We start from the raw sequence: 24,143 nt of genomic DNA on the forward strand, positions 1-24,143 counted from the left end.
CTCTGGTGATGAGTGCCCCATTTTGGAACACATCATGATTCAATTCTTTTTTTGATATATTATTTCAATAATATATTTAATATTTATTATTTCATTATTAAATATAATTAGTAATATGAGTGTTGTGGTAGCATTATTATTTTCTGCCTGACAGTGTGGGATGTTGTTGTTGATGATGATGATGCAGATGCACCCATTACTTAGTTTCTTATATGTGATCCTAATCTCCTAGCTATATATATGGTGGTGCCTGATGATAGTGCTCAAGATGTGTCTGGGTAGGCTGGTAGCAGGAAATGATCTTGGGGTGCTCCTGAATCCAGCTTTGTCACTGAAGACCTAGGTAGCCTCAGTGGCTAGAAGCACCTTTTATCAGCTGCACCTGGTATGACAACTGTGACCATTTCTGGACCAGGAGAGCTTGATCATGGTAGTTAAGACAATGGTGATTTAAATAATGTATCACTGCATTCTATGCAGGGCTTCCATAGTACTTGACCTGCAAACTGCAGCTAGTGCAGAATTCTATAGCAGAGTGGCTGAAAAGAGTAAGACCCTGTCAGGGTATAACACTACTGCTCAGAGATCTGCCTGTTTGGCTGCCTGTTTATTACCTTGCCACGTTCAAGGCCTTGCTGTTGCTAATGCTTTGGGGTCACTTTACTTGCAGGGTCACTTTTACCCCATATATGCCCACTTGATTGCTTTGGTCTGTGGAAGTGGGATTAACTGGTGCCACACAATACTTGTTCTGCCCTTGTAAGAAATCGTTGTTTTAGTGTGGCAGCACCCACATTGTGGAACTCCTTGCCTCTTGACCTCAGATAGGTGCCTATTCTATCACTTTTTGGCTTTGTTTGGGAAAGCTTATCAGGGCACGTAGATTTTAATCTTCTACTATTAATTTTAATTATCTTTCAAATGTTTTTAAACTGTTTTTTATTGATGATTTTAATATTTCTTGTAAAATGCTTAGAGGTCTTACGACAATTAAGTGATATATATATTTCGTTAAATAAATAAAATATCCATGTTTTCTCATTCATTCATTTATTTTGGGTTGGCTTTTGCCTTATCCTTTGGAATGGGTGATCCTCCTTTTTGCACCCCCCCTCTCTCTTCTTTTTAAAACACCTTTTCAAGGAAAGCACTTTTTAATAATAGCAGCTTGAGTGGTGTGATGACGCATCCCAACAGTCCCCCCCAAGAGAGGGTGATTATCCTGGAGAGATTTCAAACTCTGCATCATTTATGCTCACCTCCTTGCTGAAGAACAGCTTGCATTTTTAATGAAGGATGATTACATTTCATAAACAGACCTTTAAAAATTAAAATAATATTGATCCTTTTTCATTTAAGCTCTATTAAAACAGCATGCTATACATCTTTCTAATAGCTATAGGACAGATTGCTGTTAAATATAGAGCTCAGTGTGTGTACTTAGAGGCTTTAAGCAAAAGGGTGTGTGTATTTAGATGCCTGAGTGTTGTTATACAGCCAATTTCAAATGTGATTTTTTTCTCCTTAGGGGGGAAAATGCTACAGAAAGGTTCCTGTTCATTGACTTAATAAATGTGAAGGTAATTTCCCCTCTTTTCTCTCCACCCAACACACTATCCACCAAATTCTGTGAAGCTCACAGTTTGATTTCTGAGAGGTCTTTCTTCCATTAAGGCATAAAATGGCCTCTTAACTTGCGCCACCACACATTTCCTGGAGAGAAAAATGTGAAAGGCAAAACTTCCTAGCGCTGTGAATGCCATGTTTGAGCAATAATAGGCCTGATCATTCTTGACACCTTTTCTTTAAAATAGTGCCATCCAGTTGAACATTTCAGTGGCTTAAAACCTTTTTAAAAAACCTTGCAACACTCTCTACTTTGATTATCCTGATCTCATTCATATGTGGTGTGCGTGCGCAACACTCCTCACTGGTTTTCTTTTTGTTTCTGGACTAACCACTATAGTTCATGTGTTGGTAACCTTGAGGCTGGATTACTGCAATGCACTCTTGTGGGGCTGCCCTCGAACCTCGTCTGGAATATACATTTGGTGCAGAATGTGGCAACGAGATTGCTGATGGGGCACATGACCAACAATCTGAAACACCATTGTTGAAATATCTTCACTGGCTGCCCATCTACTACCAAGCCAGGTTCATGGTCTTTGTAGTACAGTGGTACCTCAGTTTACAAAATTAATCCATTCCGGAAGTCCGTTCTTAAACCAAAGCTGTTCTTAAACCGAGGCATGCTTTCCCTAATGAGGCCTCCTGCCGCCGGTGCCCTTCCACCCTTTGGCTTCCGTTCATAGATCGAGGTAAAGTTCGCAAATCAGAACACTACTTCCGGTTTTGTGGAGTTCGTATACCGAATAGTTCATAAACAGGGATGTTCTTGAACCAAGGTACCACTGTAGTTAAAAATCTCTAAACAACTTTGGTCCAGGCTACCATAGGGATCCCAAAACAATTGCTGAAATAATCTGCCATTATTCTCATTGGCCCAGCACTGTGGAATATTTCTCCAATAGAAATTCAGCAGGAGCCTTCAGTGTTTACTAAAAAAACATTTATTTGCCACCAGGCTTATGCAGACAATTAAGATAAACACCCGTGATAGTTAGCAGGTGATCTATTTTTAAAAGAATTGTGTGGTTTTATTGTGTTTGCATATATATTTTTTGAAAATCGCTTTGATGTTCTTTAGGAAATTGAGGCATGCAAGGTTTTTTTAAATAAATAAAAAAATCAAACTGCTGGTTGATAAACATCTACACCATACTTTTGAAGCTCTGTTGTAACTACACCAGGGGTTTTCAACCAGTGTATTGTGGCACCCTGGGGTGCCTTGAATGATGGTCAGGGGTGCCATGGGCAACACTGCCCTCTGCCCCTCTTTCCTTCCCTCCCTCCTCTGATGTCCTCTTGCGTCTCTGCTTCCTAAAGTATTGCATGGCTGTTTGTTGCAGCAGCCCTGGCTACAAGCAACACAGGCAAATGGTGCCTCTGGGGTTGGTCAGGGGGTGTTGCTTGCCAGAAACTGAAGCGACCTCAGAGCAAGCAAGCAAGCAAGCAAGCAAGCGGGTGAGGCATCGCAGCCACCCAGTCCGCCAACCCTTGTTGTTGGGAATGGACAGACAAGTCCCAAGCCCCTTTGAGGCAGTGTGAAGAGGCACCTCTCTTTGGGGCGGGGGGCAGCTCAGAGACCAGGGGTGGCAGCAGCAGCTGCCCGGAGGACTCCCAAGGAGAGGCAAGAGAAGAGGAGGCTGAGGGAACACTCAACAAGGGAGAGTGTCCGAAAAAGGGTGAGAGGCTGCCAGCTCTGCAGGCAAGGGGTGACATCACTGGGCTCCTGAGCCCCACAGGGGTGCTGCAGAAAGAATGTAGCTGGTCGAGGGAGCTGTGGACTTAAAAAGGTTGAAAATCTCTGTACTACACTAACCATCATGGAGAATGCTGGGAACTGTAGTTCCTTAAGGGTGCTGGGAATCATAGGTCAACACGCTTAATAAACCACAGTTCCCAGGATTCTCCACGATGGTTAAAGTGGTACAATAGTGCTTAAAGTGTGGATGTGGCCTTGTTTGGAATGAGGGAGATGGATTCCCTTGGTTTCTGTGCCCCCAACTTTGCAACTCCCCGTCTAAGAGGTCTGTGTTGCTTTCTCTCGGCTTGCTTTGTGATTTAGTGTTAAGGTGTGTTTTGCTTTGTATAGGAAGATGTTTGGCTTTCAGAGGCAAGACTGTATTGCTTGGCCTGCCCTAATTGATAGTAATCCTTCTGTGTCTTGACTTGGTTTCAAAATTATAATGTTGGTGCCAGTTTTATTATAATATCTAAAATTGCAAACTAATTGGGGCCTAAAACTTATTGTGGGAGTGATCCTGCCAGGGGAGCATATATCACACAGAATACTACTGAAGAAGGCCCCTTTCCCTATACAGTGGAACCGGAGGTCCAGTTGTAAACCAAAACAGGTTGTAACCCAAGGTGCACTTTCACCAATGGGGCCTCCAACCCAAAATGGGTTGTAATTAAAAAAAATGGGTTGTAATCCAAAAAAAGGGACACGCACCTCCGGGTTTGACGTGGTTGTAATCCAAAATGGTTGTAATCCAAAGTGGTTGCAAACCAAGGTAACACTGTATTTGGCCCCCAGCAAGGCTAGAGACAGCTAGAGAGGCCTCGGAAGATGATTCTAAAACACAGACTGAAATGGAAGAAGAAGGTTCTTAAGAGTGTTGCATTAATGTAAGCACATACGGAAATGACCACATAACACACTTGCCACGTGAGTAAGCCCCTTGGTTCTTAACAAGACTCTCCTGCCACCCTATGGCAAGTAACAGTCACCGCCAGATGAACCTAGCAGGGAAGTTTACATAAAACTGGAGGTAAATTCTTATGAGGTTTTCATTTCTTTCAGCTCTTCAGCATATAGCAAATTATTAACATGGGGATGTGTGGATAGGTTGGCTAGTAAAGCACCCAGCTCTCAACAAATTAGTTTGCGAGGATGTGCGTAATAGCTTTTTAGAGCGTCACTAAATATCAGTAAGGGCCATGAACAGCCAAGAACATTTTATTTGTGTGCTAGGGGCAGGGATGATTGTGGTGGTAACTCACTCCCCATTAATTTCAACAAGCCTCATGCACTGTTGTGCCTTCAGCGGCAAAAAGTCCCTGTCTTTTCATGTGCGTTGTTACATTGTCATTGCAACACTATATAGAGGTATAGCCAGCAAAGATAATGGAGAGATGTCTCAAAAACATGATGGCTTTATGTCCGCATGTTCCTTCACTTTGATAGGCTGCTGAGCTTGGAATGCCGCTCTACTGAGCTTCCTACCTCTTTTTTTTTTTGTAATGGCTGTAAAATTGCCAGCTCAATAAACACAGCCCTTTAGATAATCACCAGTTGGAAATCCGTAAACCGCAAGGGGAGTATAAGACATATGCTAGATGTTGCAGATCTTGGAACGAACTGAAATCCAAGTATATACTCGATGGTCTGTGTGTGCAAACTTGTGTTACGGGCAGGGGAGGTGAGGGGAAGCATTCATGTTTTTGTTTAAAGCAGACGTCGCTAGGCTAATTTTGTTGTCGCTCTCAAAAGTCTCTCATTAATTCAAACCGACTAAAGGTGATTTCTCTGGGGAAGAGGTGCCTGCCCCAGCGAGGGATCCCTGCTGTTCCCCTCAACTGTCAATGCAACTGAAGCATTTGTTTACAACTGTGTTCTCCTTCCCCTAATCCCATTTCTCCAGAGCAGGCCACAATTGAAAGCTTGATTTGAAGAACTACACATTGAATCAGAATAAAATATTGATTCCTTCCCTATAATGGGAATTGAAGAGGCCTTGTTAAAGGAACAAAAGGCCTGGCATATTTATGTCTCAGGCAGCTGTCTAGAAAATAGGTTCATTTCATTTTAAATATTTGCTTATGTAAAGAGAATGACAATTTCTCTTTCCTTCTGCCCCTAGTACTTAAAAAAAAAGCCACTTACTTGCAGCTCATTCATTGATAAGATTCTTGACTGAACATACCTGGGTCTTCTGAATGTGTATCAAAACATTTGCTATTAGTAATTTCCAAACTGGGTCATTGGTTGTTGTTTTTTGTTTTTTGTTTTGTTTTTTAAAACCATTTATGTTCTGAAACCACTGGAACACACAACCACAATTTCTTACCGGTAACTTTGTGTCTTTTCCCCTGCTGATAAAAAGCGAAGATTGATGGTTTTGCTTATTTAAAGGGAATAGAAAATTGCAGATGTATTGTGAATGCAAAATATTGGATCATAAAATGGGGCTGTGGGATGGAAGCTATGGATTGTCTTACAGAACAAAATTTGCCTAGGACTGCAGCTTTATCTGCTCCACAGAAAGGGAACATCAGAGACAGAAATCATGTAGGGTGGGAATAAGAGAAAGGAACAAAGGTGTATGTAGCTGGTGAACTTTCAGAGTGAACAAGAAGGGGGATAAAGGGAGATGAGAAAAGGCTGTTCCACTTTTGCAGGTTCTTGTCTAAACGTATTTTGTGCATATGTAGAAATGAAACCAAAGCATCTTGCACCACCACTCTGTCACAAGGCAAGGGCAGCCATCCATAGGTGCCAGAAACCAAATGTGTATAACTGATAAAATGAAATAAAATAAAATACCCGTATGTTGTATGTTCAGCTGTGTTCTTCAGGATGCTTAAGAATCTTTAAGCTTCAGCAAACCTTAAGCTTGAAAAAAAGAGAGGATTATGATTTATTTTTTAAAATTTGATTCACACACACACTGCCTCAAAATAGAATAGATGCTTTAGTAGTTTGTAGACAAGGGGTTGTGTACAACATTAATCCTGCTCAAATCAGACCCGCTGAAATTAATGGACCTGAGTTATGCCCATTGCTCAATGGTTCTACTCTGAGTAGAACTAGGTTTTGTTTTAAATGTACTGTTTTTGTGTTTTTAATTATTTTGTGTGTAAATCGCCTTGAGACAGTGGTTTAATGATGATGTTGGATGTTACCCATGGCCTTCTCAGCTTATTTTGCTGTTAGGCATGTCAAACTTTATTTTCTCTCTGCGTGTATGCCAGTAGAAGTTCAGGGCTATCAAATGTGTGTGCACATTGTGTGTAAGTATGGAGCAAGACAGAAAGATTCCTTCCAAACCAACTGGCTGGGCTTTTTGTTTTGTTTTTGTAATTTCTTCCAACAAACTGACTTTTATTGTTTGCTCCGTGGCGGTACGCTGACATTAATAAAACATTGGTGGTAATTGGCTATGACAGATTGTCCATATTCCCTCTTCACTCCAGCATCTGTGGCCTTTGACGGTTATGGGAGGTGTCTACAGAAGCCGGCCCTCCACGAGTAAGTCCCTGGAGTAATTGACTTTGACGGAAACTGGTTGCTGTAATACTGATCTATCAGCTTGCATGAACTGTGTAATGCCTGAAGGATTCAGTACCCATCAATACACCCTTAGCTTGCAGCATTTCTTCCAATACTCCTCTCCCTCTCTCCCTTCTCCCTCATTTTCCCCCGGTAATTTATTAAAAGAAATACTTGCGGCATTTGCTGGGTATTTGGTATACACTCGTTTTTGGTCTGTCACAGTAGATGAAAACACTGTGTTGGGATTTAGCATGTAATAGAAGTGTTTGTGAAGCCTCTTTTTTTAAAGGAAGGCTGAGAGAGATGGTGATGGGAGAGCTCCTCCAGGAATAGGTGTAAATCCTTTTCATTTAGTCTTTCTCTCTCTCTCTCTCTCTCTCTCTCTCTCTCTCTCTCTCTCTCTCTTTTAATTACCCAAATGAACATAATCTACAGCACTTAAAAACTATCAGTGACAATGTGTGGTAGGCTGTTTGGTAAAGTGGTGCCTTTTGTTTTGAAAACTAAGATAACAAGCTGTGTGATTTAAAGAGGGGAGGGAGGCAGTGAGGAAAGCACAGCATAGATCAGAAGTCATGAGAAGAAGTAGAGGTGAGAACTGTAGGTAGGATATCCTATATCCTGGCTTAGACAATCTGATGCCCTCCTCATCTTGCTGGACTCCCATCAGCCCCTCTGAACATGGCCAGTGATGAGGAAGGATGGGAGTTGTAGCCCAGCAAGATTTGGAGGACATTGCATTGGTTACCGTTGTAGCATATGCTGTACTGCAGTGGCTCAAGCACTTTACCTTCAGGGAATCTGTACTATATCTACTATAAGGAAATCCTGCATAGCTGCCAGAGGTACTCTACCCATTGGATCTTGCTGAAGCTGCCTAATATAGAATAAAGACTGTTTAGCCCTGCTGGATCAGGCCAAAGGCTCATTTCATCCAGCATCCTGTTGTCTCAGTGGCCATCCGGCTGCCTCTGGGAAGGCTGCCAGCAGAACCTGAGTGCAATAACATTTCTCTCCACCTGTGATTCCCAGCATCTGGCATTCAGTGGCATACAGCCTTTGACAGTGGAGGCTGAACATAGTCATAGGGATTTCTTTGATCCAACCTATCTGGAAATTACACTCTGGCATAAAGGGTTAACGCTGCACTTACCTGCCTCATCTGACCCAGGGAGCTCTGTGGGAGAAACAGTTTTGATTATGTTTTGCTTGGAGCAGATGGGGTTGACCCCGGTAATGTTGTTGGACTAGCACTGTCTTGTGTGCTGGCTGTTGCACTTCTGTAAGGTATATTGAACGTGCACCTCTCAAAACTATTAGAAAGTAATCATAAATGCCTAGTTCTCTGTGTCTGAAGATTATCTGATCTGGAAGAAGCTGCCTGCAGTTTCCCACTGCTCAAGGCAGGGAGGATATCAAACTGATCCAGATATAGTCGTCTTGTATTTCTGTAGCATCCCAGATGCATATTTTGGGAGATTGGTGTGGAGATTGCTTCATAACAAACCAATCCCTTGTATCTCTTTGAGGCACTGTGTGGAAACTGTGTTGTGCTAATAGTAACAGTGGCAGATGGTGCTGAGCTCCCAAGGGGGTGGCTCCTTTTGGGACCTCGCAGCATGCTGCCCGCTCGCCCCCCCGCAAATGTGTTTGGACTTTTTTTTTAACCAGTTAACACTAGAGAATGCAATAGGCTCTTCTTGAACAGCTGTGAGGTTCATCGTTAAGTGTTTGGGGGAAATATTTGAAAGAAATGTATTTTTAGTGGTGACTGTGGGGAAAGACAATGAATATTATGGCGACAAAATGTTTTGTAGAGCATGCAGAATTATTTTAGGTTAATGAAGGCTTAAGATGATGATAAATTCTGGAAGGATTTAAGAACTAGAATCTGGACAGGAGAAGAAAGTGCCAGGGTATCACAGCAGGCACTGTGCACATATGTGCCTTGGGCAGACTCTGATTTCATGTGGGCAAGCAAGGTGCTGGTACATGCTGCTAAAAAATTCCCACAGCACTCCACCTCTGCTCCTGTTGAACTGCAGACAGAACAAGCAAGAGCCTGATGTGTGCCATAGTAATCTCGACTTGTACTTTCTCTCTAAGATTTGACTTTTATTGCTTTCTTCTTGGCTGACAGCTTATGGTTTGTTTGGAGAGAGAGAAACTAAGAGCCTGAGTTAGGTGACACAAGAAGCCAGATTCTTCCATTGTTTTGTTTTGCAGTTCGATGGCAGCAGGAGCATGGGAGGGGCACCAAGGAAACTTACACCAGAATGCTGCTTATTCTAATATAACTATGAACCATGATTTGGTTTATAGTTTGATAGTGGTTTAAACTGTGGTTTAATGTGATGTGTGAACAGATCACTGAGAACTAGCACAGTGTTGTGTTGGTCTAGAACTAGACAGATTCAGGTTCAGATCCCTGCTTGGCCATAAAGTTATTTAGATGTGTTTTTTTGGGGCCAGGCATGCATTTTTCAGCCAAACCCACCTCTCAGGATTGTTGTGTGGGGAAAAATGAGTGAGAAGGGAGAATCATGTGTGCAGCTTTGGAGGGAGGGTGGGATAATATATATCAAACCCCTGAATAGGCCTGATAAGGACCTTGTTGCAGGATCTTAGGGTGGGAACCGGTAAGTGAGAGTTAAGTTTTTTCACTTCCATTTCATTAATGACAGCAAAGGATTTTAGAGGTGGGCTTCACACCATTGATTGAAACCTTTGAAACCTGATTTGGCTGCCTTGGCAGCATTAGGTGGTAAATCTTAATTTAAAAACACAGCAGCACTTAAGGTCACTCAGCCTCCTTTTTGTATTGCGGTATTGATCTTTTCTCCCCCCAGAACTGCAGAGTGCTGAATATAGCATTTTGAAATTAACCAAGCAAAGCCATATGAATCAAAAATTGTATTACGAAATGTTATTCCAGGTTAATATTGAGGTAATTCCAGTGCCGTGGGTTCTGTAATGATCTTTTAAAATACAGTGGTAACACCTCGATTTGGCAATAATGAGCAGAGGAGTTCACTTTCCACCTGCAGATGTAGGGGCAGAGGGTGAACCACTCATTTTGGCACTAAAAGTGCCTTTTAGGCCTCCCCCCCCCTTAAAAATGCCCAAACCAAGGAGTCCAAGTTGCATTTTTAAATACCAGTTACTGGGGAGCAGCAGCGGGCAGGGGACTCTGTGTTCTTGTGGGCTTCACAGGAGAGGCATCCAGCCAGCTGTTGTGGGGAAAACAGGATGCTAGACTAGATAGGCCTTTGACCTGATCCAGCAGGATTCTTGTTATGTTTTTATGAATAATGTTGTGGGAGGGCTGTTGCCATCCTGCCCTGCCTGTGGGCATCCCTGAGCCATTTGATTGGCCACTGTGGGGAACAGGCCTTTGGTTCAATCCAGCAGGATGCTTCCTCTGTTCTTTATGCAGAATGCAGAACTGGCAGAAGGGGAGAGAAAATGAAAGGTGCTCAACATATGGCTTTGTTCAAATGTAAGGTGCATGAGCAGAGCTGTTAGCTTTACTTTGGAGTCAAAGCTGTCGTTCTCCTTGGCTGAATCATAAAGAGCTCTTAGGTATAGAGGCACTCAGCTTCAATATCTCCTTTCTCTTCCACCCATCACCTTGTTTTCTCCAGCTAACACTTTTGGAATCAGCTGAAGCAAAATTGAACCACTGGTGGCATGTATGAGTAGGGTAAGAGTCAAAAGTCCATCTCTAAGAGACAGCTCCTAACATGCTGCCATGCTAAGGGGAGATCATACCTCAGGGGTAGAATACACAATTTGTATGCAGAAGATCCCTGGTTCATCCCCTGGTGTCTCCAGGTATGTAACAGGTGATGTAGGGAAAGAACCCTTTCTGCCTGAGGCCCTGAAGAGCTAGTGGCAGTCATTCATTCATTCATTTTTTTTCTCTGCCTCTTTTCCACAAAAGAGTCATACTCAAAGTGACTTACAACAAAGAAACAGGGATGCATTTGAAACAAACACTGTGAAAACAATTTCATAGTAACATTGCAAAATAATAATGTAGTAACAATTTCGTAACATAGCAAAACAAAAAATTAAAAACACAGAAAACCACATTTCAGTCCTGTAAAAAGAACAAGATTACTCATGCCAGAAAAAAATAACAAGGGAGCTTCCCAGTTTCACCTTAGTTCTAGAAACACCCCTCCCATGATGTTGCTCACAGTTCCTCTCATGCAGCAGCTTTTTATAAGGTTTCCAAGGGGAAAAGGATGTAGCAGCTGGAAACATCCCTCCCATAATGTTGCTCCAGAGTAAATAATCCTAGGCTACATGGGCTGATAGTCCAATGTGTGCTATAAATGGCAGCTTCATATATGGCTATCAGAGTGAGGGAAAATTGGAATCCAAGATGGCACCATGCTGTTAGGAGCAGGTTTGGTGCTTGGTCACAGGCACCAATCTGTGGGGAGAGAGTAGATTCATTCCTCTCAACAGTGTAGCTCTTAGCTACTCCCTTTTATTCCCACGGACAAAACTGCTGAACTAGGAGATACTGGTTGTGGAGGCAGCAAAATCTGCCTTCCACTGCTGATGGTGGATGACCTGATCCTCACTGGCAGAGATCCCATGCGGTGCGTTCAGTGTGTGTCTGTATAAAGAGTTCATGAAGAGAACATTACACTCTGTGAGGTTGTTGCAATGGAGGTTGCTCCATTAGAGTGGGGCACTGCCCCAAGCCACACCCCACCTGCCTTCTCACCTTATAATCAGCCCTGGAGTGGGGTAGCCTTGGTTGTCAGTTTCTACCTTCATTTTGCTCTTGAAAAACTCAAGCAGGAATGGGGCTGGGGGGGGGGGGAGAATGAGAATTAGCTCCACCTCTCATTGGCTCTCACTCTAATTATAATTCACTCTGGCTCCACCTACCCTTGCCCTCTCTGCTTTCCACCCGAACAGTCCCATTGGGCAAAGGTCACCACTGGGTTGCTGCAAACACTCCCTCCTTCCACATGCAGACATGCCATCTGACACGCTGGCTAGCACTTTCCTGGTGCTTAATAATTTGCACTTGGGTGCGCTGTGGGGTGGTCTTCCGGAAACATATGCCTCCCTACGCTTTTAAGAAAAATGCCACACACACAACAGCAGAAGCTCTTCTCTGCTTGTGACCACCAGGCCATGGAGGATTTGTGCACAAGCTTTCCCTCTTTCTGGTGTTAATATTGGTTATTGTAAACTACCAGCAGAGGTCACAGTCTTGCTGATCCAATGTGAAAGCTACACAATCTTGTTAGAAGACGCTGCAGCTCAGGAAAGAGGATTACACAGTAATAGTACTTGATGAATCTCTCCCCTCCTTTTCATTCCCTATTACAGGAGGATGGCTTTTTTAAAAAAAATCTACGTAAATAACACTGCTCACAGGGCAGGGCATATTGGCAAGTAATTTTTCAGCAATATGGCTCCCGTGGCAGGTGTAGTTCTAAATAGTACTGCATCATGGTCAGCAAGCTGGATTTTACAGTGATTTAAAGAATTAATGTTGAAGGAATATCTGAAAATGTTACAGTGCCTCTTTGTATTTTTGGCACATGATACAAGGGTGAGAAATCCAGGTGGCAAAAAAGAGGATATAATGGAAAGTCATTGGTAACCTTCAGAGGTTGAATTTTAAAGAGGACAGGTTGAAATTATTGGGCCTGTGCTGGAGATCTGAGGCAGAGAAGCTGCCCATCCAGTAACAGACGCTGCTTTTTAAAGATTGGCAAGAAATGTGGGGAAGGGCCACTTCTGCAATTTCCACTTGCTTCTCTGGCAAGCCAGTTTCTGCACATCTCAGCAAAATCCCACAGAGCCAGAAAGGAGTTTTCAGTTTAGACATGAATGTCGAAGTGAGTGAGTGTTTTGACTTGAGATGGTGATAAAATGCTCGCAAAGACGGTTAGCATGACAAGGGTTCAACGGCTGTGACTGAGTAAGGAAAGTTGACATAAAAACAGGGAAGATGGACAGGCCTCAGCTGTGGGCGGCTTAGTTTCCTATTGAGCAGTGCGGTATAATATTTGATTTTTCATGACTTTGGTAAGATAAACTACCATGTAGTTAGCAGTTTTAGTTTACGGGTGTTCAATGTTGATCTTTAAATAGAAAGTCAGTTTAGAAATATGTGTTCTTTGCATTGTAAAATCTGGGCTGCCTTGAACCTTTTTATGTTGCAGTGCTTCAGGTTTTTCTAGCCCTGGGAATTAAGAAACCGAACATCCTGCTTCTGTATTGCATGGCGTTTAACATCCAGCTGAAGAATAAACTTACTGTGTTGGGATGAATACATCTATTGTCGTTCAAGGGTACATCCAAATAACACATTAATCAAATCATACACACTAATCACGTGGAGAATTATGCAGGCACACACATACCATAGCTTTTATGTATTTTTGTCTAAATATTTTTGGATGCACTCCACGCCCAGTACAGATGTAATGTTGCTAATATCCCAACCATGGTTGGAAGATGAAAAAGTCTGTGGTATACTCTCTTTAACACCTTCCCATGAGAACTTTCTCCTTCTTCCTCTGCTCCACTTTAGCCAAGGTGTAACATTCACACTAATCAGGATTGCCCTGGTAATTTGTGGCTCTGAAACCAGGGTTTGAAGTGGTTTCAGACATTATGAGGGCAACCTTGGTTAGCGTTAACCATGGCTAGCGACAATGCAAATGGCCTATAACTGTGTGCAAAGCATGGAAGGGAGGGGATAAATTAAGCATGGGAGCATGCTTGCAGCACACACCTGTCCTACTAAATATGGTTTGGAACATGCAAGCCACAATAGTGATTCATTTTCACGTACATGAGCTGCAAGGCCGGCAACTCAAGCTTGCTGTTTTTACAGATAATCAAGATGAGGATGGGTAAAGGGATTGAATGGGACTCGTTTTCTACTCTGAACACTGGGAGTGTTCACTTGTCTGCTTACCGTCAATGTAGACGGTACTGAGCTATGTGGAACGATGGCCTGACTCTGTACGAGGCAACTTCCTATGTTCCTGTGTGTGCCCTAGTAGGCTGTACTACTTCATGTGCTTAGAACAGCTTCCCAAAATACTTGGAAGTAAAAATAAAGAAGGGGAATATGTTTTTAAAAGTATGGTTAGCAAGACAATAAATCATTTGAATATGACTATTAGAATGTAACTGTATTGAGCAAATTCCTTCCTAGAAGTTACTTTTTGTGTACAGTAAAAAAAAAAAGTAACTTCTAGCAAGGAATTTGCTCAACACAGTTATATTCTAATAGTCATATTCTGGTGATTTATTGTCACTGGAACCCCGAGTTTGAATTACAGCCTTAGTGTAAGCGCCTTTTGAAAGGCACCTTCGGTAATTACCTCTGCAGATTGAGTAATGTCCAAAAACCCGCTTTAAAAGTGCTAATAGCTGATTGAAGAAGCCAAAATTCGCTCCAGGCACTGAAAACTGATATCAACACATGTGGAGTTGGTTTGTGTTTTTTGGTTTGGCTCCGTTTCCTTCTTCCCATTTGGAAGCTTTTTAATATCTTTTTTTCCCCCACTAGGTGATTGAATGAGGGATGCATTTTGCCTGGAACATAACTATAGTGGCTTGCATTTTTGTTTCAAAGGCCTTTTTCAATAAGTTGCCAAAGGGCACTGTAAACATCAGTCCATACTGCATTGCTAGCAAATATTTCTGGCTTTCATGAAATGACTGGAAGGAGACTCTAGAGGGTGCTACAAAGCAACGTCTATGGCAGCCCTACTCTGTTGCTCCCTTCACAGAGGTTCCTGCATTCCAGTGCTTAAAGGTGGTGGAAGTTTGATGTACATTCCTTCTTCCGACCACAAGGCATCTTAAAAAAAAAAACCCAGCCCTGAGTGAATGCCGTTGGGTTTGGCTTGGAGACCGGTTCCGGGCCATATGTCTTAATTATTAAGCTCTAGGGGATTCCGCAGCAAGGCTTTGAAAAATATTGTGGCTCTAAAAGCACAGCACTGGAATTTTTCTCGCTGGCTTAAATCACTTTAAATACTGAAAGGGCTTTTTCATGCATTTGTGGAACATAATGAAGATAGTAGATGGACTTTGGGGGGGGAGGGGGAGCCAGTGGTGATGTGTAGAATGACTCTGCATGGTTTTTCCCCTCTCCTAGGTGGTAAATATGGTATATCACCCGCCAAGAGCAAAGTGCAACTCCTTCAATTTTAACTCTCCCCCCCACCACTTTGTTCTGGTGCCTAGCAATAAAACAACTCTACCCGACAGAAAATTCTGTGCTTCGTAGACACTGTGAAGAACGTGTTCCTTTTTCTAAATGCCCAAGTCATATTTTTAGACTAGTGTCTTTTCTTTCTGCTCCTATTTATATAAGCCTGCTTTATATAGACTTTTGTCCTTGGGTAATATATATAAACATTAACTGTCCGTGCCAGATGCAATTCCTGTTTTAGAGACATGACAGACACATCTGTTTACAGTGGCTCAGTGTCTTTCATCTTTTCTTCAAGGCTGCTGGTCCTGGGTGGGTTAAGAAGTTCACCGCTAAATGACTGTAGCTTGCGAGCACGAGCAAGATGTGGCCTGTGATGGCTTAAATTTAGAACCTCAAGACTTATGAGCGTCTTGAGACTGAAGGGTACACATGAAGCCATTCCCTACCGCAGCCTTTTCTACTAATCTCCTACCCCTTCTCTCTGTACCCCCCCACCCCCGCCAATGAGCTCTCCATCCTTTATGATGCTTCCTTATACTGAGGCAGACGACTGGTCCGCGGAGTCAAGTGCTGTTTACTCTTGCAGGCAGCAGATCTATCTGAGGTCTCAGAGAGAAGACTCCCCCCCTCCCCTCCACCAGACCTGTTACTTGAGATATATGAGACTGAACCTGGGACCTTCTGCAATGCAAAGTAGGTGCTTGAATGCTTGAACACTGGGCTATGGTCCCCCTCCAGCTGAGTAGAGGCAGCCTTCAGGTAAGCAACCAGTTACATACCAGGTGTACACTGTATCCTGCCAAACAGGCCTACCTCTCATTCACTTGCTACAGGCACCTGTCTCTCTGCTTTTGCAAATACAAAGGAAGCTGGTAGGGAGTGGCCATTTGGACACAAATGGCTGTGCATGTTCTTTCCTCGCTGCAACAACCTCATCTTCCTGCCCCAACTCTCCATTTTCTTCTGTGCAACTCTTCCTTCTTTTGCACCCTGTTGAAGAGGCAGAAAACTGGACAGAAACTTTTGCTAATTATGCTGCATATACCTGGAGGATGCTCACGAACCTTGTCCTTATATTCTTTTCTCTCGCTGGGAAAGGGAATATTTAGTGCCTCTAGTCCCCAAGGTGACTTGAAATGATTTTAAATTTCTTGATGCTAAGGCACCCAGGCACCCGGAATTTTTCTAGTCCCAGAGCCCTCTTGGTTTTTTAACAAATTGGTTTTGCTGCACTGAAAATTGCTCACCTTTTCCATCAAGCAAAAGTCATGGTTTTTCTAAAGGCATGCTTTCAGTACCGGCCTGCCATTTTCTTTCTTTTTAATATTCACTGACAATGTAAAATAAGTGATTTTTTTTTTTTTACTGCCAGTTTAAGACTGATCTTGGGAATGGTAATTGTTTCAACTGGAGAGAAGATTAAAACTCTTCTCCCCTGTCAGATATTAAACATGGCGAAACTTGCTTTGGGCTATGAAATAAAACCTTTTGATTTGCAGCAAAACTTGGTGGAAAGCTGTCAGGCAAGAACTGTGTAGATTTGTTGGCATAAAAGCCCCATTTTATTTTATTTTTTTTAAAGGGGGTGTGGAGTGTGTGGAAGCCTGCTAGGCCATTTCAGCTTGAGACATGTATTTTTGAGAAGCTTGGTCCCATTGTGTGGGGGTTAGCATGGAGCAAAATGATGGTAATTCAGAGCTAGAAAAGAGTCTGTTTCTAATTCTGAATCCTTTTGAAAGCACTGTAGCCTTTTATCAACGGTGCTAACAAGAGCAGAACTGTCTATGATTCTGTGCTTGGCACATTCCTCCTTCTCTTCTTGCTCCCCACCCCACCCCCCAGTCTCTCTTCTCAGTTCTTTAAAATGCAGAAACATGTCTGTATATAGCTGGCGTATTTGGTTTTGCGTGCTTATCGTGTTCTCGGAACGCTGACTATTCAACTCAACAATGTGGGTAGCAACTTAATTTGAAAAGCTGCTTTTTCTTGTTGGTGGTGGTCCTTTCCCTCCACCCCCCTCTCCAGATCCTGACTGTGGCAAAAAATCAATGTGCAGATTGCGGTCTGCACTAATAGGAATCAAGCTCTTCAAGGCATGAAAATGGGTTAATCAGCAGTGAACCATTTGAAAGGCCATTTCGAAACAAAGCTCTGTTCATAGGAGCAAACCATTGAGGTAAATATTGCAAGTAAATGTGCGGGAATGAAAACAGGATGGATCTTGCATATTGCAAACTTGAGTGTTCTATCAGTCACAGAGTTATTATCTATTGCTCTGATTCACAAGTGGAAATACATGCCAGAGCCCTTGGAATCCTGAGCTGTGTACAGTGGTACCTCGGGTTAAGTACATAATTCGTTCTGGAGGTCCATGCTTAACCTGAAACTGTTCTTAACCTGAAGCACCACTTTAGCTAATGGGGCCTCCTGTTGTTGCTGCTGCACCGCCGGAGCACGATTTCTGTTCTCATGCTGAAGCAAAGTTCTTAACCTGAAGCACTATTTCTGGGTTAGCGGAGTCTGTAACCTGAAGCGTATGTAACCCGAGGTACCACTGTAAAGAAATCCTGAAAGTTTTATAGGCCCATGAAAACTGGAAGCAGCCTTTGGTCAGACCTAGGTGGAATCTACACATGCATAAAAAATGCTGTGAAAATGCTTTTTTTTTTTAAAAAAAAGTTTTGAAATATATATAGACTTTGCCATAGCTCACCATTGCCATCTAGTGGCACATTTGTATATTGCACTTTACAACACACTTAAACATTTTATTTGCAGCTGTATAGCTGAGTCAGTGTTGGTCCATGCATCCCAATAGAGTCTACTTTGACTGGTAGCAGCACTTGAAGGTTTTTCTCAGCCCCTCATCCAATGTAGCAGCCATAACTGCTTCCTGTGGGAGCGAGTTCCATAGTTGAACTATGTGCTGCCTGAAGAAGTACTTTGATTTATCTGTCCGGACTCTTCCAACATTCTGCTTCATTAGATTTCCATGAGTTCTATAGTATTATTAGAGAGGAAGAAAAACTTCTTTATCCACTTGTTCCATCTCATGCATAATTTTATAAACATCTATCACGTCTCCGCTTGCTTGCCTTTCATGCAGGACTTGCTCTATCAGATCCCCTCGGTCATTTTGGTTGCCTTTTTCCAAACCTTATCAACCTTGTCATGATGAACTTGTAATATGTGTAACTGACCCCTTCTCCTTAAAACCCCAAACTGTTTTATTCTTCTTTGCTCTTGGGGTAGCTACAGTTCATAACGCTTTTCTGTGGAAGTGAAAACTCTCAAGAGATGCTTCCTTACACCTGAACGTAAAGTTCCAAGGACAGCAGCAGGTGGGTGTTGGTCTCTTTCTCCACCCCCCTTCCCCCTCCCTGCTTCCTTTCTGCCAAAAATAACTCCACATATTTTAGATCTTGTAACTGCATAAATCCAGACAGGAACCTTGAATTAGCCCTCAAAAGCTCAGGGGGGTGGGAAATGGAACAATCATTGCTGCTGACAGAACAGATGTTCTGTTCTCTCTCGCTCTCTTTCTGAATTGCATACAGCTAGGATCTTGTTCCTTAACCGTTCTTATCAACTAATGTTTTACAATCAAAGGAGGAGGCTGATTGTAGTTTAGCTAGCTTCCTAGGGTTGCTACTGCGTCTACTCAATTTTTATCCCCTCCCCTCCTTGCTTTCACTTTCCTTGATTGACTTGTCAAACACTCCTGGAGGCTTCTGTGGAATCTTGTGGCCCCTTGACCACCAGCGTTCCCACGTGCGTGTCTGCATTAAATATTCAGACTGATTTTTAATTGCATTTTAATTGTTTCTTTTATTTCTTGTATTGCATGATATGGTTTCATAATTTGAATTCCATGGGGCAGAGCACCTGGAGCTTGCATTTAAAAGGACAGGTCACACATGTTTGCCTCATGCAGCAAAAGCAACCAAGAGGATTTGTGGTCTGTTAAAGGCTAGCAAATTTGTCACGGTGTCAGCTTTCGTGGGCTATATAGTCCGCTTCAACAGATGTATCAGAACAGGTGATGGATGCCCTGGGCTCCTTCGGGAAGAAGGACAGGATATAATTTGAAGAATTAATGAAATCAAATCAGGACCTTTCTTTGCCTGAGAGCCCAAAGAACCACCACGACTCAGGGCGGAAAATGCTGAGCTAGGTGGGCAAGTAGCCCTATCTGGTAAAAGCCAGTTTCCTGCGTTCCTAATTTGTTTAATCCTCCTCCTCATAAAAGCCAATCTGGGCTGGTGGCCATTACCTCTCCTTGTGGTAATGAATTCCGGAAGTTGATTTTACGCTGTGTGAAGATGTGCTCTCCCCCGCCTTCTTCGTAGTTAACCCCAGGTAGTGTGATGAAACCCTGGGTTAAAACATAGGTGAAATGGGTACCCTAATGTGTGGTTTCTGCAGCTGTGTCATGATACCTTTTATTAAGGAGGCTGAAATAGTTTGAGTGCATAACCTTTTTAGAAATGTGTATTCACATCTTAATACGCCACATTTGGCACATGCAGTTCTTGCCAGCCTAGGAGAGGCTGATTTTTGTTTTCCAGGGAAGCTGCCTTCCTGCCAAGCTTTAATTTAGGTCTCCTTAATGGATTATTAATGAACTTGTGAAGCGTACGTGAATACTTATTGACAAAACACTAGCATTAAAATTCAACAGTTTGTCTGTCAATACCCTAATCAAGGACAAGGCGGTTGTACTGAGGTGATACTGAGAAATACAACTGTTACCCAACCTAACGAACTCCTTGAAGCCTTATTTACAATAGCTTGGAATGTTATCTCTGAATCTTTTGTAAGGCAGAGGTCCCATTTTCTTGTGACTCTGACCGGTGTAGGAACAAAAGTGTTGGAATGACAGTTTAGTGGAATTGGCTGTTTGTGGTGCAAGTCCTATTTTTATAACCATGTTGGCTAAATGAAACCTCCTTGTCCAGAGGCAGTGTATCTCTGAGTACTCAAGTTCTGGGGACAAATGACAAGAGAAAAGGCAAAACATGTCCAATAGCTTACCTGACAGAGCTAGCAATCTCTGGTACGGTGTTGGAGAATCCAAGGACACTAGTCCTGGGCAAACTTCAATATCTATGCTGATGCTGCCTTATCTGGGCCAGCTCAGGACTTCATGGCTGCCATGACAGCTATGGGGCTGTCACAATATGTTGTGCACTGACAATTACTGCAGATCATGTTCTAGATCTGGCTTTTGCTAGAGGGGACTGGGAAGGATCCAGTAGTGTGTGTGCGCAGACACACATGCACGCTTCACTCCCTGGTGAGGTTTGGGTTAGCTGCAACTGACTCCTCCATGCAGGTCGGTCCACTCCCACAAGTAGATGGAACTGAAATGGTGTCTGGAAGCTATGTTGGGCTGGATGGGATTAATAAACTGAGGCTGAATTTTGATAAAATAAGGACTTGGGAGGTGGAACATAGCCATTGTGGCTAGTAGCTTTCTTCTCCATGAATTTGTCCAATCCTCTTTGAAAGCCATCCAAAGTCTTCATGCCCTGAGTTGCTTGGTGGCATCTAGCTCACCACAGTTGGAGAAAAGGATGCTGGATTAGATGGGCCTTTGGTCTAATCCTCTTACGTTCTCAGGTGAAACTAAGGCTCCATATTGTTTTTCTTTTACTAGTTACAGGGGTCAGCAAACTTTTTCAGTAGGGGGCCGGTCCACTGTCCCTCAGACCTTGTGGAGATCGGACTATATTTTGGAAAGAAAAAAAAATGAACGAATTCCTATGCCCCACAAATAACCCAGAGATGCATTTTAAATAAACGCACACATTCTACTCATGTAAAAACACCAGACAGGCCCCACAAATAACCCAGAGATGCATTTTAAATAAAAGGGCACATTCTACTCATGTAAAAACATGCTGATTTCCGGACTGTCTGTGGGCCAGATTTAGAAGGCAATTGGACCGGATCTGGCCCCTGGGCCTTAGTGTTCCTACCCATGGACTAGTATATTATTAATAATTCTCCCAAGTGTGGTTTAGGATTGAACTGCATGGTTGGAGGTAGCCACTAGGTGGCAGAGGAACAAACTGCTTTTACTCCAGTTGGTGTAAAGCAGTCTGAGACAAACCAGATGTTCTTAGCTAGTGAGTGGAACTGTTTTATATTGTCCTGGTAAAGATGGCACACTTCATTCCCCCCCTCCACCCCCAAATGGTTCTCATATGGATATATAACTTGGTTCACTCCTTGCTGTGCTTCACTGCTGCTGTTGTTTTGGCAGAAATCTGTCACCATCTGTAGGTATTCACTTGCTTTTTACTTCTCTCCCGCCCCATTCCAATTTCTTTTTGTTTGGAATTCCATGTCGAATGTTTAAATATTTTCGTAATAAGGGGGTGTTTGTTCTTCAGTAAATGTCCCTTTTGATAGTCACATGTGTTTCAGTTTGGGCTTTATCGTCTGTAATCAGTTGCTTTCATCGGGGAAAAATGTTATCTTTGGAACTTGTTTCAAAAAGCAGGCATTTTGTGTCAGTGCTTCATGCATCTTCCTCTGATGGGGGATTTATTGAAAAATCCAATTTTGTGTTATGATCCACAGGCTTTCTTTCTGCAGAACGTTTTTTAATAAAATTAAAAAATATTTTCTCTGTTGTTACGCAAACCTTCGTTCAGCTGTTGTTGGGGTGAGTTTGGCTGTGTTCCCTTATCTGAATTCTATGTTGGATATTGGTAGCTTGCTTTTTGATTGTGTGGCTGAAAATGCACACTATAAAAGCACACAAAGCTGTCTTATATACTGAACCGTTTGCTTCACATAGCCCAGTAATTTATTACTCTGATTGGCAATGTCAGTCCAAAACCTGAGGCAGAGACCTTGTGATCAATTTGCTTCCCAAGATCCTTTAAACTGGAAATATTGGGAATTGAGCCTGAGATCTTGTACATGCAATACATAGAATCATAGACTTGTAGAGTTGGAAGTTACCTCAAGGGTCGTCTAGTCCAACCCCCTGCAATGCAGGAATCTCCACTAAAGCATCTATGACAGATGGCCATCCAGCCTCTGCTTAAGAACCTCCAGTGAAGAAGAGTCCATCACATTCTGAGAGAGTTCATTCCACTGTCAAACAGTTCTTACTGTCAGAAAGTTCTTCCTGATGTTTAGTTGCAATCTCCTTTCTTGCTATGTGAATTCATTGGTTCGGGATCTACCCTCTGGAGCAGGAGAAAACAAGTTTGATCCAACCTCCATGTGACAGGCAGCCTTTTCGTAAATTGTGGTGCCCAGAAGTGGACACAGTTATTCAGGTTTGGCCTCACCAAGGCAGAACTATTATTTCCCCTGATTTGGATACTGTGATTCTGTTGATGCAACTTAGAATAGCATTAGCTTTCTGTGCTGCCGCATCACACTGTTGACTCATGTTAATCCTGTTGTCTACGAAGACTCCTAGAGCCTTTTCACATGTACTACTGGCAAGCCAGGTGTGCAACTAGTTATTCTGAGCTGACCTGTGGACCTTCCTAAAGTATTTCCACAGGTCTGTTCATGGGGTTGGACTCTCCTGAGATTTTCTCTTTCTCTTACCCAGCCTTTTGCTGCTGGTCTGAAGCAGTGTAGCCTTAGCTCATGACATCGGAGCACTTTATTCTACCTTTACATCAAGAATTCATGAAGAATTGGCAGTTGGCAATAGATGCCTTCTTTTTCCCCATCTGTGAGCTAATGCTATTTTATTGTCAGGTTGCTAACTCTTGTGGTACTAAGGCCTTACAGTTGTTCTGACAACACTATAGTGACATGGAGCAAGCATTAGTCAACAACTTTTCAAGGAAGGGGAAAATATTAATGTGTTCCAATCAGGGTTCAAAATTAGCAAGGTGCCAGGTGCATTTTGCACCCAAAGTTTCTCCATTTGCAAGGACCTCAAAAAGTCTGGGTGCCATTTTTTGCACCTGACTGACACTCAGGGATTACTGTAGTGTATGTGCTTTGAAGCCTCAAAGTATATGTTAAGCACAGACAATATGTAAAGGAGTTTAACAATAAAGAGTAGAGTGTTTTGAAAACTAAAGTATGGTACCAATATTTTTATTGTAAACACCAAATTAAACATGTATTAACAATTTCTGATAAAAATGTGATCACAAGAATGTGTCTCTTACGTGAATTGTGTATTAGTTCATGTTTATCAAAATAATAAATAAAAAATGTTGCCAATTCCCCTACCCCCCATGGCGACTAGACATTCTGTTTTGGTGCCCCACAACCCATGTCCTGGGAGCCATTTGGCTCCTAGCTTTTCTATCCCAGTTTCTAATACTGGTTCCAGTGGAAAGACAGCTATGCACACAAATTGTATAAATCCATCCCCACTGTACTGCTGTCAGATACTGGAATTTGTCTAGCTATGAAGGAAGGATTTTGCCTCCTAAGTAGCAGATTTGCAGTGCTCTCTTCTGCCACATCTTAATGCATAGCTTCCCTTCACTCTCAATGAGAAGAGAGAAATAAACAGAAGATCAGAGATTCCTTTTGATGCCAAACTCTCATTCTGAAAAGATTTGAAGGAAAGTGTCTGGGGAACTGTAATGCAGTGTTTTCCAAAATGTGAAGCTTTATTTACACAATTTGTGCCAGCTACATTACTCATGAGAACATGTGAGGCAGACTTGGTCCAAAGCATTATGATTTTACTAAAAAAAAAAAAAAAATGTTGTGTCAGTGCCTTACTTTAACTATCTTGCAGTTATTAAGACATTATTTCTGTAAATGGACTAATTTTTTAAGAATGGTTTTGACTTAGGGTACTCTGCTTGTCGCCTTCTACCCTCAACAGCCGACCTACTTGAGCTTCCTAAAATAGCTCTGCTGGACTCCCCCCCCCCCATATGTAGTCATGCGTTACCCCTGGAATGGGAGAGAGGAAGTAGATACAGTGGTACCTTGAGTTACAGATGCTTCAGGTTACAGATGCTTCAGGTTACAGACTCAGCTAACCCAGAAATAGTACCTTGGGTTAAGAACTTTGCTTCAGGA

The 24,143-nt window shown here is 42.5% G+C and overlaps 1 protein-coding gene across 24 annotated transcripts in view; it reads left to right on the forward strand.

Annotated features, from left to right (window-relative positions):
* RERE (arginine-glutamic acid dipeptide repeats) overlaps positions 1-24,143 on the forward strand; it is a 340,184-nt gene that overhangs the window by 30,630 nt on the left and 285,411 nt on the right. The window contains exon 2 of one of the 24 annotated variants that reach the window (XM_083628429.1): positions 15,700-15,872. The exons of the other annotated variants lie outside the window; for them this stretch is intronic. The gene's annotated coding sequence lies outside the window, so the exon portion shown is untranslated. The remainder of the gene's footprint in view (positions 1-15,699; positions 15,873-24,143) is intronic. 24 annotated transcript variants of the gene reach the window in all.

Source organism: Podarcis filfolensis (genome assembly GCF_964270895.1).
Source record: "Podarcis filfolensis genome assembly, chromosome: 8".
Classification (NCBI taxonomy): Eukaryota; Metazoa; Chordata; class Lepidosauria; order Squamata; family Lacertidae; genus Podarcis; species Podarcis filfolensis.